Source organism: Juglans regia, chromosome 6 (genome assembly GCF_001411555.2).
Source record: "Juglans regia cultivar Chandler chromosome 6, Walnut 2.0, whole genome shotgun sequence".
Classification (NCBI taxonomy): Eukaryota; Viridiplantae; Streptophyta; class Magnoliopsida; order Fagales; family Juglandaceae; genus Juglans; species Juglans regia.
Window position 1 is genome coordinate 27,896,684 of NC_049906.1, and position 14,591 is coordinate 27,911,274.

At 36.3% G+C, this 14,591-nt stretch overlaps 1 non-coding gene across 1 annotated transcript; it reads left to right on the forward strand.

Moving 5' to 3' along the window:
- The first annotated feature begins 3,343 nt into the window (after nt 1-3,343).
- LOC118348829 lies at nt 3,344-3,450 on the forward strand. The gene has a single exon (XR_004801836.1). It is a non-coding gene; the product is annotated as a small nucleolar RNA R71 (small nucleolar RNA).
- The last annotated feature ends 11,141 nt before the right edge of the window (nt 3,451-14,591 follow it).

Genomic DNA, 14,591 nt, shown 5'->3' on the forward strand with positions numbered 1-14,591 from the left:
AGAGCTCTTCTTGATGGGCTTCGGCTATGTAAGTAATTGGGCTTGAGAGACATTTTGGTAGAGTCGAATTCAAAGATCATAGTTGGATGGCTGGCTTCGGGAGTGTGCAAATATTGGTTTCTTTGGAATTTTTGGGAGGAAATTATAGTTATTATTGGGGAGTTAAATGTTCACTTTCGTCACATTTTCAGAGAAGCTAATATGGTAGCTATTTTTTAGCTAAACAATGGACGCAATGGATTAATTTACAGTTTGGAGATGATACTTCCATTCAAGGCCTTATCCGGAGAATTATTGTATGGACAAACTCGACATACCTTATCTTAGACGTGGATGATGTTTTTGGATTTGGGGGGCTTTTTGTTTGGGTTTCTTTGGGATTTTTACCTGTGGGATTCATGTTCTCAGGGGATTTGTTACTAGTATTCCTCCACCATAAGTGTTGATTTTTTAATAAAAATTGGGATGGGGTCACTCTTCTACATGTGACCTCGGTTCTTCATAATAATAATAATAACAAATCGACGATAGAACATGGCGTGACCCAAGAAACTCCTAACGCCTTTCACATTAGTTGATGCTGGGAGTTTGTCAATAACTTCGATCTTTGCTCGATCGACCTCAATTCCCTTGAAGGAAATGTGGTGGCCGAGCATTATTCCCTCATTGACCATGAAGTGACATTGTTCCTAATTCAAAACAAGATTTGTCTCACTGCATCTCTGCAAAGCCAAAGATAAATTAGATAAGCAGTTATCGAAAGAGTGACCAAAAACCAAGAAGTTATCCATGAAGACTTCTAAAAATTTTTCACCATCTCCGAGAATATGGATATCATACATCTTTAAAAAGTGGCTAACGCATTGCAAAGACTAAAAGGCATGCGCCTATATTCAAAAGTGCAGTACGAACAAATGAAAGTGGTCTTCTCTTAATCCTTGGGTGCAACGGCTATTTGATTGTAACCGGAATATCCATCTAGAAAACAGTAATAGGCGTGGCCGACAAGTCTTTCTAGCATTTGATCAATAAACGGTAAGGGAAAATGTTCTTTCCGAGTTGCATCATTCAGTCTTCGGTTGTCTATACATATTCGCCATCCTGTGACCGTCCTCATCTGTATGAGTTCATTGTTTTCATTCTTGATCACGGTTATCCCTCCTTTCTTTGGAACTACTTGCACTGGACTTACCTATGCACTATCTGAGATTGGGTAAATAATTTCGGCATCTAAAAGCAATAATTGTTTATGCACTACTTCTTGTATTGATGGGTTCAGTCTCCCCTGAGGTTGGATAAAAATTATCCTCCATTCAAATCTGGTGCATACAAATTTAAGGACTAATTCCTTTGATATCCGAGATGGTCCAACCCAAAGCCATTTTTTGTTCCCGCAAGACTCTCAACAACTTCTCTTCTTCTACATCACTCAAAGAACTGTTAATAATGACTAGAAAGTAGAGTCCTGGCCTAAGAAGGCGTACCTTAAATTTGATGGAAGCGGTTTGGGTTCAAGCTTGGGTGTCGTTGGCTGAGATGAGTCTATTTCTTCCACTTTTGGTTTTATTGAAGGAGAAAAGGAATGTGTAGCTTCCAAATATCTCTCACACTCCTTAACATTCCCATCTTCGGATTCAATAGATGTAGAGTAAGTAAGACATACCTTAAGTGGTAGCTTTGGAAATTCATCTCCATAAGTGTCGTCGGCCTTGATCATGTCTCGCCTGCTTATTTGAAAACAGGAATGTACCTCGGACGGGAATTCCATAGATTTAAACACGTCAAATGTGACTTGCTCCTTGCCTACCCTCAAAACGAATTTCCCTTTCTGGACATCAATTAAAGTTCTCCCTATCGTCGGGACATGTCGGCCCAATATCAAAGGAATCTCCTCTTCCTCCTCCATATCAAGTACAATGAAGTCGGTGGGGAAAATGAACTTATCAACTTTTACCGGTACGTCATCAATGAGTCCTCTAAGATATTTGATAGATCTATCTGCCAACTGTAGAGAGATGGTGGTCAGCTTTACTTCTCCAATACCCAATTTCCTGAAAATAGATAGAGGCATTAGATTAATACTTGCCCATAAATCACATAAAGCTTTATCAAAACAGAAATTTCCTATTTTGCAAGGGATCATGAAACTCCCTGGATCTTTCAACTTAGGCGGCAGCTTCTTTTGTAAAATAACACTCTTTCCTCGGTCGGCATCACGGTCTCATCCTCCTCCAACTTCCGCTTGTTTGATAATATATCCTTAAAAAATTTTGTATATTTAGGCATGTGCTCTAAAACTTCAATGAGATGAATATTAATATGCAGTTGTTTAAATATACTCAGAAATTTAGAAAACTGCTTATCAATCTTTTTTTTTTTTAATCTTTGCGGAAAGGGAATTGATGGATCATAAATTGAAGGAGAATAAGTTTCAGAAGTAAACTCCCTGGATTTCTTGGGTTTTGCAACCCCTTTATTCTCTCTAGTCTCCTCAACTTGTTGGTCGATTGCCTCCCGATCGGTCTCTTTCACCTCGTACTTGGTTTCCTTCTTCTTGGACTCCACATTTTCAGTGGCTTCTTCATCCCACTCAGTATTTACCGATTGTGGTTGGTCATATGTCTGCCCACTTCGCAATACTATGGTTTTGACATGCTCTTTCGGATTGGTCACAATGTTGCTTGGTAAAGTCCCTGGTGTTCTCTCAGTAAGCAAGTTGGAGAGCTAACCGATTTGTGCCTCAAGATTGTGGATGGTCGCCAAGTTGTTTTTTATCATCATATCAGTCTTTTGCATGTATTGCATAAACATATCCTCAAGTGTTGGCTTCTTCTCTTGCTATGGAAATTGTTGAGGTGGTCTAACCGGCCCTTGGTTATTGCTCCATGTAAAGTTAGGGTGATTTCTCCATTCGAGATTGAATGTTTTTGAATAAGGACTATTTTGACGTAGGGAATTGGACACGTAGTGGGCTTCTTCTTGATTCAGTTGGATAAAAGGATTCCTCACTTGGCAATCTACATTTGAATGCTTTCCTCTTCAATGATCACAAACAACATTAGTTTTAATAGTATTAACGATCATCTTACCCAATTGTTGTGATAAATTTTCCATTTGCGCTGCCAATGTGGTAATAGAATCAAGTTCAAAAACTTCAGCCGCCTTTCTTGGCATTGTTCTCTCCGCAGACCATTGATAATTGTTGGACACCAATTCTTCCAAAAGTCCATATGCGGCTTCATGGGTCTTACTCATTAATGCTCCTCCAGCGGCCACATCAACCATAGATCGATTTGTGGGTCCCAAACCATTGTAGAATGTCTGTACTTGAAGTTACGCAGGGAGGTCGGGATGTAGACACTTGCGCAATAAATCTTTGTATCTCTCCCACGCCTCATACAATGATTCACCTTCAAATTGGGCGAAAGTAGTAATATCATTCCTTAATTTCGCTGTCATGGTCAGAGAAAAATATTTTGCTAAAAAGTTTTGTGCTAACTCCTCCCAGTTGGTGATGATGTCGGGCAGTAGAGAATTCAACCAAGGTTTTGCTTTTTTCCTAAGTGAAAAAAGAAAAAGTGTCAATCGGATTGCATCATCTATCACTCCGTTTTGTTTAAAAGTATCACAAATTTTCAAGAAATTTGCAATATAGAAATTAGGATCCTCTTGTGACAGCCCCCCAAACTGGAAAGTTTGTTGGATCATTTGAATGATGGGCGGCTTGATCTCAAAATTATTGGCTTGTATAGCTGGTCGCCTTATACTGGATGTTGCCCCATTGACCGAGGGCATCACATAGTCTCTTAACGCCTTGTGCTTCTGGTTGGCCATATTAACTTCAAATGCGGCGATCTCTTTCTTTTTCTCTTTATTGATCCGACATAAGGTTCTTTCAATCTCGGGATCAAAAAGTGTATGCTCTAATGATTTAGATTAGCGCATGCAATTCTAATTCCTTAAAAGAAAAAAAAAATCAAACTGAGATCTAATTTAAAAAAATCAAATCAAATCAAAAGTAGTAAAAATCTAACTAGTATTAGTATCAATAACAAGAAACAAGTTCCCCGGCAACGGTAGCAAAAACTTGTTCAATTAAAAATATATCTGTAAGTGCACAGAATCGTAACTAGTAAAGTGTTTTAAAGAAAACGATTATCGAACCCATAGAGAATAATTATGCTATTGAGTATTGAAATTTACTAAATTAATTACTATTTGGAAAACTGAATTTTGAAGAGTGGATTATCTAAATTAAAATGAAGAAAAGAACATTAAAAGTTAGATTTAAAAAATAATAAGAATAGATCTAGAGCATTTGACTTCATCTAGCAAATCTCACACAATTTATTATTCTTTGTTATAAAACCCCAATTATCCCAAGTTGATGATAAAAGTCTCTTAACTATTCAATATTTTCTCTCAAACAATTCCAAAAATATCTCCAACTAATAACTCTATATTTCTATGTGAATTTAACTAATTGGAGACTCATTAAATTCTTTAGATTTTTCTTGAAAATTACACTAGTCGCGGTAAAGCATCTCTACTTTCGCTCAACTAATGATGTTTAATCCTAGAGCTTTAATCACAAATCACCTCTCGGTCTCATTGCTTTAATCACAATAGTTAGCTAGAAAATTGTAAGCATTAAGAACAAGGAATATACACTCAATCATGAAAATATTGAAAATAAAATAATTTAGAATATAAACTGTGTGTTTAATATTAAGCTACATCAAAGCTCTAGAAATTAGAATTAGTTCATATTGAAATTAAAAAGAAAAAGAATAAAATTGGTATTCTACATTGGAATCAGTTGATGAAACATGTGACTCTCGCCTCTACTCCCCCAGATCTTCCTCCTTGAATAACACTTCAAAAATAAATTCTGAACTATCGAAACCTAAACTCAGACTCTCAAAAATTCAAAACTAAAACTCAGAACACAAGACTCCAGAGACTATTCATCCCATAAGACGAGATTAAATGGATGTCGAAATTCAAATCTGGAAACAAGATAACTGCGGCTACAATCTATCCTAAAGATCTGGAAAATAGTTTCTAAAGATAAATGTTAACATAAAAGAAATTATCCTAAGAATAATGAAATTATCTAAAATGAAAGATTCAGTGATATGCGCCTTGTTTTGCGGAGTTCGAGAGGATTTGGTTAGAAATAGATTGAATGCAGAAGTTAGGAGGGTTGAGGAGAGTAAATGTCGTGTGCACTGAATATAGTTGGCGGGCGTCGAGGTCACAAATAATCAGGCGTGGAGGTTACAGATGATTGGGCCTCTCCTCGCCTACTGATAGGTAAGTCTTCTCGCCCAAAGGGTTTGCTGCCCTCCGGATAAGGCTCCTCGCCCAAATCTCATCGACTCTCTTTAAATCTCGCTGTCTCTCATCGGTCTGGATCCGTAATCTCTTCTTTTGTACCAAAATACTTTCCTTTTACACTAAATCTTCTCATTCATTCAAATCCAAGAAAATAAATAAACATATATAGAAATAAAATAAAATCAATAGTATTGAAGGGAAAATGATCTTTTTCATAAATAAAAAAGTGATAAAAATCACATAAAAATAACACTTATCACCTATGATAGGGTGGAATGAGATTTTTTAGAGAAGATTATGCTAAAGTTAGGTTTTGCAGACAGTTTTGTTCAATTAATTATGAGATGTGTTAGAACTATCTCTTTCTGTTTTGATTAATGGGGTACCACATGGGCCTACTTGTCCTAGCAAAGGGATAAGGCAAGGAGATCCACTATCCCCTTCTTTATTCATTTTCTGCACATAGGGTTTAATCTGCTTACCGAAGTCTGCTGAGAGGGATAGTTTAGTCCAAGGTCTAGAGTTTATAGAGGAGAACCTTGTATTAACCATCTACTGTTTGCTAATTATAGTATGATCTTTTGTAAAGCTGATGCTAACACTAACAGAAATATTCAGTCATTGTTGGATAAGTATGAGCTTGCATCTGGCCAAAAGATTAACAAAGAAAAAACTGAAATGGCTTTTTCTAAGAATGTTTCAGAGGACAGTCAAAGGGAGCTTCTATGCTTTAGGGTGTTAACTCTTTTCAGCAGTATGATAAGTACCTAAGTCTGCCGAATATGGTAGGTAGATCTAAATCACGGGCTTTTGCTGAGATTAAAACTAGAGTTTGACATAAGTTGCAAAGTTGAAAGAAAAACTTGTTATCACAAGGTGGAAGAGAAATACTTATTAAAGCAATAGCCTTGTCCATCCCTACATATGCAATAAGTTGTTTTAAAATTCCTGTTAGCTTTTGTAAGGAATTGGAGAGGATGGTGCGAAGATTCTAATGGGGGTAGAAAAATATGGCTTTACTGGCTAACCAAGGGTGGAGGATTTTGCAAAATGAAGATACCTGTCTGTACAGAATTTTTAAGGCGAAATATTTTTTCAAGGTTAGTTTCTTTGAATCTAAGTTAGGAGCAAATCCCTCATATGCATGGAGAGGGATTTTGGAAGCAAAGAGACGGCTTCTGGAGGGATGCAGATGGAGAGTTTGGACAAGGAAAACTATTAAGATATGGTCTGATGTATGGATCCCTGGTCATAAGACTTTGGTGCTGGAACTGGATAGAATGCAAGGGAATCATATGGAAGCTACAGTGGATACACTTATTGATCAAGAGACCAAGTGGTGGAAGGTGGAGTATATTAGAGCTCTCTTCAATCCAATTGTTGCTGCCGATATACTAAAAGTCATGCTGTCATCAAACCACTATGATGGCAAATGAATATGGACACAAGAGAAGAATGGAAATTTCAGTGTTCAAAGTGCTTCTAGGTTTATTCAGGAACAATATAGAAGAAATCAAGGGGAAAGCTCCAGGGGTACAAATCACTCTAAACTATGGAGGTGGCTTTGGAAGATGCAGATCCCTAGAAAAAGAAAGACTTTTGCATGGAGAGCATGTAAAGATGTTCTGCCAATAGTCAGCAACCTTAAAAAGAGGAAAATTGATGTGGAGGGTTAATGATGTTTTTGTAAGTCAGGCCAAGAGGATGTTCTACATGCTTTAATCTCTTGTCCTACAATCAGAGATATGTGGAAGAAGTATTGCCTTTTATGCAGAATATGGATACATGAATGGATTTCTTGGTTGTTGCTACATATGTGATGGAAAAGGGTAATCAATCAGATTTCTCTATGTTTTTCCTCATTGATTGGTGCAAAACTGCAAGTGCACAGTATCGTAATTTTATAGTAAAGTGATGAGAAGAGTATCGTGCTCAAAGATTGGAAACTTACTTCTAACAAATACTGAAATTATACTAATCTTGACTTTATTTAGAAAAGTCACTAAGATTTTTGTAATTGCAAATTAAAATAAAATTAATTCAAAGAAAATACTCAAAGGAAATGAAAGATATTGTTCAAAAATCAAATCAATGATAAAGAAAACTTCTAGGAAATCGATTTCACCTAATTCATCACTATGCTTTACTCATCTAGCTAATTGAATTTAATTCTCTCTGTTTGTTAGCAAATCTCCACAAACATCCAAAAGCCTCTTTCGACAGTTAATCAGAAATTATTCTTGTTCATCATTTTACACAAGAGTATGCAAATTAATAAAGCAAGAAAGCAATAAGACCAATAATTTTAATACTAAATAGGTTCATATAAGTCTTTCGATCTCTATATTTACCTATGCCGAAATATCCAAGATATATCCTATAATTCCCTCTTTCGACAGCAAATCACAAGATTAAAATCATCAAATTAATAGCCAGTTAATTAGAAGCAATAAGTTCAGAATAAATCAAACAAATATAGAAGAGAATTACTTCAAATTAACATAGAAAAGCAAGCATAGTTCGGAACTAGGTTACATCGTTTTCCTAGAATAAAGAAAATTTAGTTCATGCTAAAAATTAAATTCAACATAAACGAATTCACCATAATTTTTCTGAGAGCATAATAGAAGAAAATGAACATTGAAAATGCTCATCGCAGTCTGCAGTGTCGTCCCTCGCAAGCCGCAGCGTCTGAAAGGAAAAACTCCAAAGAAAGGCCCCTCTCAAAAATTCCTCAATTTCGTGCTAATGATATGCTTAAATAGGGTAGGAAAGAAATCCTAATGTCTTCATATTTCCGCACATAAAATCTCCTAAATTTTAGGACTCAACTTGGCAGTCACGTACGCGCTTCAGGAGTTAGAATTTGGAAATCCTTATTAGACTCAACTTTGTATCCCTTTAAAATATCTTTCCAACGCATTAAGAATCGCATCAATCTGATATTAGAGCGGAACGTTATGATTAAAATACTAAAGTGTGTCCATACTGTCTGCTAACTCGTTTTGGACTCTGATCTGAATTACTCTCAAACTCCATCATTATCCTTATTTGAAGAGTGCTACACTCATTGAAAGTTCTTAAGTTGTTCCAATGTCTTGTTCACTTAAAAGTTTTTTGAATTCAAATGGGTTTGGACTTGCTCTTTTATAAACTCTGAAATTAAACATAAAAATCTATTCAGGAGTATCTCAAAGTAAATAGAAACTCAATTCAAGAATACATATTAATTCTAATTATTTCTATTAATATTTTTGCATTTTAGTCCAATAATAGTGTATTTAGACTGAAGTTTAAAGTTAAGAAGTGAAAAAATATAATAAATTATGCAAGTCATCACTCATTACTTGGGGATTGTGGTTCAGGAGAAATAAAATGCAAATTAATAGAGTTTTATTTGACCCTCTTCAAGTCATTGATCATGCTTTGTCTTTGCAGAAAATACTAAGGAGCTCATGATTACATCAATAGCAAAGGCTAAAATGATGTGTTGCTGGAAACCACCACCAATGGGTTTTTTAAAGCTGAATGTTGATGGGGCTATGTTTTTTTATATTCAAAAAGCTGGTGTGTGTTTTGTGCTTAGAGATGACAAAGGAAACTTGATGATGGCTGCTAGTATGATGGAGAATGAGGTATATGATCTTGGAACTATTGAACTTTTGGCTTTACTGCGGGGCTTACAGCTTTGTGTCTATTTGGGTTTCTCTGAAATTATTATTGAAAGTGATTATTTGCTGGTAGTTAAAGAAATGGAAGAAGAGCAAGAATCCTTTTCAGCAGATGGTAATCTCATTAAGGAACCAAAAAGCCTGTTGCATTATTTTAGTGAAGTTGAAATTCAGCATGTGCATCGCATAGGGAATTTGGTGACTCATAGATTAGCACGTTATGCTTGGAATGTTGATAATATAGAAATGTGGTGGGTTGATGTTCCTATGTTTATTGCTCAAGCTCTATGGATTGATAAAAACAGCTTGTATTAATTGATTTCTTTATAAATGAATGTTTGGTTATAAAAATAAAAAAATAAAAAAAAGGATTGTAAAACTTTATTTATAAAATTTAAATTTTATAATTTATTTTCCAAGTTAAATTATGTTTTGTAAGCATTTTATTATATATGTTCTACACCAGTAAAATTTTTCATTATCTTATTATAAAATGTTAAGTTATTAAATATATATATATATATATATATATATTAAATTTTGATTACGCAGCATCTTTTAATAAGATAATAATATCATGTGACTTTAATCCGAAACTACTTAATAATTATTTACAGAATTTATGCAATTTAGTAAACTCTCCAAAGATCATACTCTTTCCTTCCAAAGGATGACTAAGCTTTCATGTGCACTTTCGCAGTGGTCCACAAGAAGAGTCGTCCACAACTAAAAAATTGAGATTAGGATGGATGATGGTTATTGTAGAAAGTTTTGTCATAGAATTTTAAGAGAAGTTTGAAGGGTTCATGAATTTTGAGGTTTTTTACAAAACTATCCGAGTGAGTTTGGAGAATCAATGGAGGCTAGTTTGGGGATACATTTTAAAGTAAAAGTACCTGATCAATTCACCAGCCATTATAAAATGGTCTTCTCAAAGAATGGGGGAGTAGAATCTGGACATTAAAGATGGTGGCGGAAAGTAGAAGATGGTGGGTTTCTTTGGAGCCAAGCCTCTAAATTCCTTTGCATGACCACTACGTAGCACAATGCTAAAAATAGATACATAAAGTATATGGGGGAAACAAAAAGTGGAGTTAGCACTAGGGTGCTACCCACACCTCCCAGATGGGGCTAGGGAGGGTGGGCAACCCCTAGCCCTGCCCCGTCCCCACATGGGCGGGGAGTGAGTTTGCTCCTTGAGCCCTGGCCTTGCCTCCGTCCAAATGTCGGAGGGCAAATTGGCCCCCTGTGTTGTCGGCCCACCGCCCACCGTGTGATATCTGGTATCATATGGCAAGAGGAAGGGAGAGAGAGAGAGAGAGAGAGAGAGAGAGAGAGAGAGAGAGAGAGTGGAAGGGATATTTCTCTCCTTTTAGAGATCGGGTCTGTACCTGTAAGGCCTCTAGGCTTGAGGTTCAGGTATGACTAGCCCAACCCAACCTCCTGTGAAACAGATCCAGGTCATGGCAGATGCGGGTGCAACCCCATCCAAATTACACGTGAAAAGGACATGGCATGCATAGGAAATCTCGACAAAAGATCCAATTGTTGACAAAGGGGTGCAACATTGAATGCAGTAGTGTGGCAGTCTGAGTGGCAGGACGACTATAAGGAGAGAAAAGGAGGTAGAGAAAAGGTAGGTTACGGACTCGATCGTTCTCTCTAACTTCTCACTACTTTCTTCTTCCCTCTCTGATTCTAGAGATTTCGACTTCGGTATCAAAGGTGACACGTTCGCACCCAGACACCCTTTCTTCCACCTTTGCAGGTACTCGAAGCACCACCATAGCCGGTGGCTACAAAAAATGTATTAAAAATTGGCACCAATTTTGCATCTATCAGCATCAGCGTGCCTTTAGTATGCCAAGCATGACTCGCTCACGAATGGCAAGTGGAGGATGCGCGCAGACTTCACCGACCTAAACAAGGTATGCTCAAAGGACAACTTCCCTTTGCCTCACATTGACTTGATCGTCAATTCGACATCCGAACACAAAATGTTGAGTTTCATGGACTCCTACACCGGGTACAATCAAATTCAGATGAGCCTAGAAGACTGCTTCCATGATTATGAATATAGGTCTCTACTGCTACTGGTGATGCTTGGGGGTGAAAAACAAAACCGACCAGGTTCGATCCAGTTCAAAACTGGTTCGGTCCGGTATCGATTTCATTTTTTTCAAAACCAGTTGAAACCGGTCAGGTTTCGATTTTCCTTTTCGTAACTACGGACCAGTTCATATATATATATATATTAATTGTTTATGTTATATAAAATATTTTTTTTATGATTTTTTATATTATATATAATTTTATATTATATGCTAAATTACTAATTAACATAACCTAAACAAGGTGTGCTCAAAGGACAACTTCCCTTTGCTGCACATCGACTTGATCGTCAATTCGACAGTCGAACACAAAATGTTGAGTTTCATGGACGCCTACTCCGAGTATAATCAAATTCAGATGAGCCTAGAAAACTACTTCCATGATTACGGATAGAGGTTTCTACTGCTATTGGGTTATGCTTACGGGTGAAAAAAAAAATCGGCCAAGTTCGGTCTAGTTCAAAACTAGTTTGGTCCCGTATCGGTTTTATTTTTCTCAAAACCAATTGAAACCGATCAGGTTTCAATTTTCTTTCTTCTAACTACGGACCAGTTCATATATATATATATATATATATATATTAATTTTTTATGTTATATAAAATAATTTTATATTATATGCTAAATTACTAATTAATATAACATTAAATTTTAAAATCCTATTATTCATGTATAATAATAATCTAATAACATAAAATTAATCTTATAAATCTTGATATAACATTTGATATAACATTATCATTAAAAATTTTAATTTTATAAAATAAAATTAGAGAAACGCTTACTACAGTCGCCAGGGGGAAGCGCCGCGCAAGCGGGCAGCTGATGTGGCAATTAAACCGAAACGCCCCGTTTAATTAATTGCCACTGTTTCCTCATCCTCGTGTTTCAGACAAGAAGAACTTTCCCTCTCTGCGAAGTTCTTCGCTTCTCCCGACTTCCCTCCCTCTCTGCTCCCTCGAAGCCGTTTGCCCTCCACTCAAAGCCTAAGAGCCCCTTCATCTTATGCGCAAAACCCCTTCCCCTTCATCTCGAAAACTCTAACAGCTTCGTTTCCCTTCCATCCCGAAAACCCTAACTTCGGCATTTCCCTTCATCCTGAAAAACCCTAACTGAAATTCCCCTTCATCCCGTAGAACCCCAACTTTCGAATTTCCGTTCCCCTTCATAATGAAAACTCTAACAACTTCGTTTCCCTTCCATCCCGAAAACCTTAACTTCTTCGTTTCCCTTCATCCCGAAAAACTCTAACTTTCCTTGCCCTTCATCTCAAAGAACCCCAACTTTCGAATTTCTGGAACGCACCTCCACTTCCGGCACGCAGCTTCAAACCCTAATGTCTGCTACCACAAATCCGAGGTCCTATTTAAATGGGTATAATTTCTATTAACATTCCATAATTTTCTCTTAGGATTTTTTTTTATCTACGAAATGTGTGATTTTTTTTTTTTTTATCTAGAAACTGTTAGGGTGTTTTAGGTTCTTTCTCTTTGTATTACTGAATGATATTTTCATTCTTTGCTTATTTATTGTCGAAGTTTGTACACCCCTGAAGAGGATTTTTTGTTGGGCAACTTTGAATTGATCTTTTAGAATATTGGTGGTTTACCTTTTGACCTAATTATGTGTTTGGGTTCTGTCAGGTATTGTCTTGTGCCAGATTTCTGATTTTTAATTTGGTATAAGTCAAGTATCGGCTGCTTGATTTTGTTGTTTGCACTGAGTGAAGAAAATGGTATGTTTTTCTGCTTTTGACTTTCAATTTTGCTATTTGTTGCTCTTTGTGGGGTTGATATGTGTTCTATGCTTATTCACCCGGATATAGTCATGGACTCACGGTTGTTTTGAGCTTCAATGTTGAGATTCTGGGTTTTCCTTTGAAGCTGTGAATGGTTTGTGGGTTCCGAATTTATAGTTCTATATAGCTTGCTGAAATGGTTGGAGATTGAAGCTGGATTCAACATTTTAGCTCCAGTTTAAAGTTTCTAGTACCCTATGATAGATTGTGAAATTAAAAATCAAGATAGCTTGTTGATTGGTTTTAGTTGTTGCCGATTGAATCTGGATTTTGTTGTTTGCACTGAGTGAAGAAAAGGGTATGTTTTTCTGCTTTTGACTTTCAACTTTGCTATTTGTTGCTCTTTGTGGGGTTGATATGTGTTCTATGCTTATTCACTCGGATATAGTCATGGACTCACGGTTGTTTTGAGCTTCAATGTTGAGGTTCTGGGTTTTCCTTTGAAGCTGTGAATGGTTTGTGGGTTCAGAATTTATAGTTCTATATAGCTAGCTGAAATGGTTGGAGATTGAAGCTGGATTCAACATTTCAGCTCCAGTTTAAAGTTTCTAGTACCCTATGATATAGATTGTGAAATTAAAAATCAAGATAGCTTGTTGATTGGTCTTAGTTGTTGCCGATTGAATCTGGATAGCTTCTAAATGAAGCCTTTTTGTTGTAAACTGTAGTTTTTACAAAACTGTTTCACAATCTTGATACCATCAAATTAAAAACTGCTGCATGAGAATGTCCACATCATCACTGTCTTCTTCACCATCAGCGAAACCATCGTGCTTCTGTAATATTGAAACTACATTGAGATATTCAAATACTAAAAGAAATCCAGGGCGACCCTTCTTAGGGTGTCCAAAGTACAACACAAAGGTAAATAGTACTCTTCTAATATAACTTGAAATAATATATTGATTAATATTACGTACCTAACACTTTTTTATGTATGTGTTAAATATTAGGGATTACCATATTGCAAATATTTCAAGTGGGTTGATAGTAATCAACACACAAACTCGGATCTACAAGAAAAAGAAATTCAACTCTTAAGGAAGAAGGAAGAACTCGAGAAGAGACTCTTCGATGTCGAAAGGAGGGAGATTCAGCTCCGTAAAATAGTAGATGAGATCGAGAAGAGAGAGATGGTGCTATCCAGTAGAAATGAGGAGGTTCGAAAAAAAGAATTGGTCCTTCTTGAGACAGAAGCGCTCCTAAGGCGTTCACGCATGCTACCTCGGCTGTATTGGGGTTTTGTGATAATTGTTTGTTGTTACTTGGTGAATTGGTAAATAGTACATGTTAAATCATAGTCTGAATTTGTAGTGTAAGTGTTGTAAAATGACTAGAGAACTGAAGTTTGTAGTTAAAGTGTCATAAAATAGCTCTTGGAACCTGATTTCTAGTTTCTATGTATAAAATGTATAATATTGTTAATTGTTTTACATGTCTAGTTTTTGGTCATTATGATGGATTTTGTCTTATCTGTTCAGACTTCATTACCTTCAAATAAATTTTCGGAAAAGAGCCATATTGCAGGAAGACTAACTCACGTAAACCTTCATTACCTTCAAATAAATTTTCAGAAAAGAGCCATATTGCAGGATTAGTCTCACGTAAACCAAGCAACCATAACAGGTAGACAGACTAACTCACATCCAGCATGTAACAATATTGCAGCAA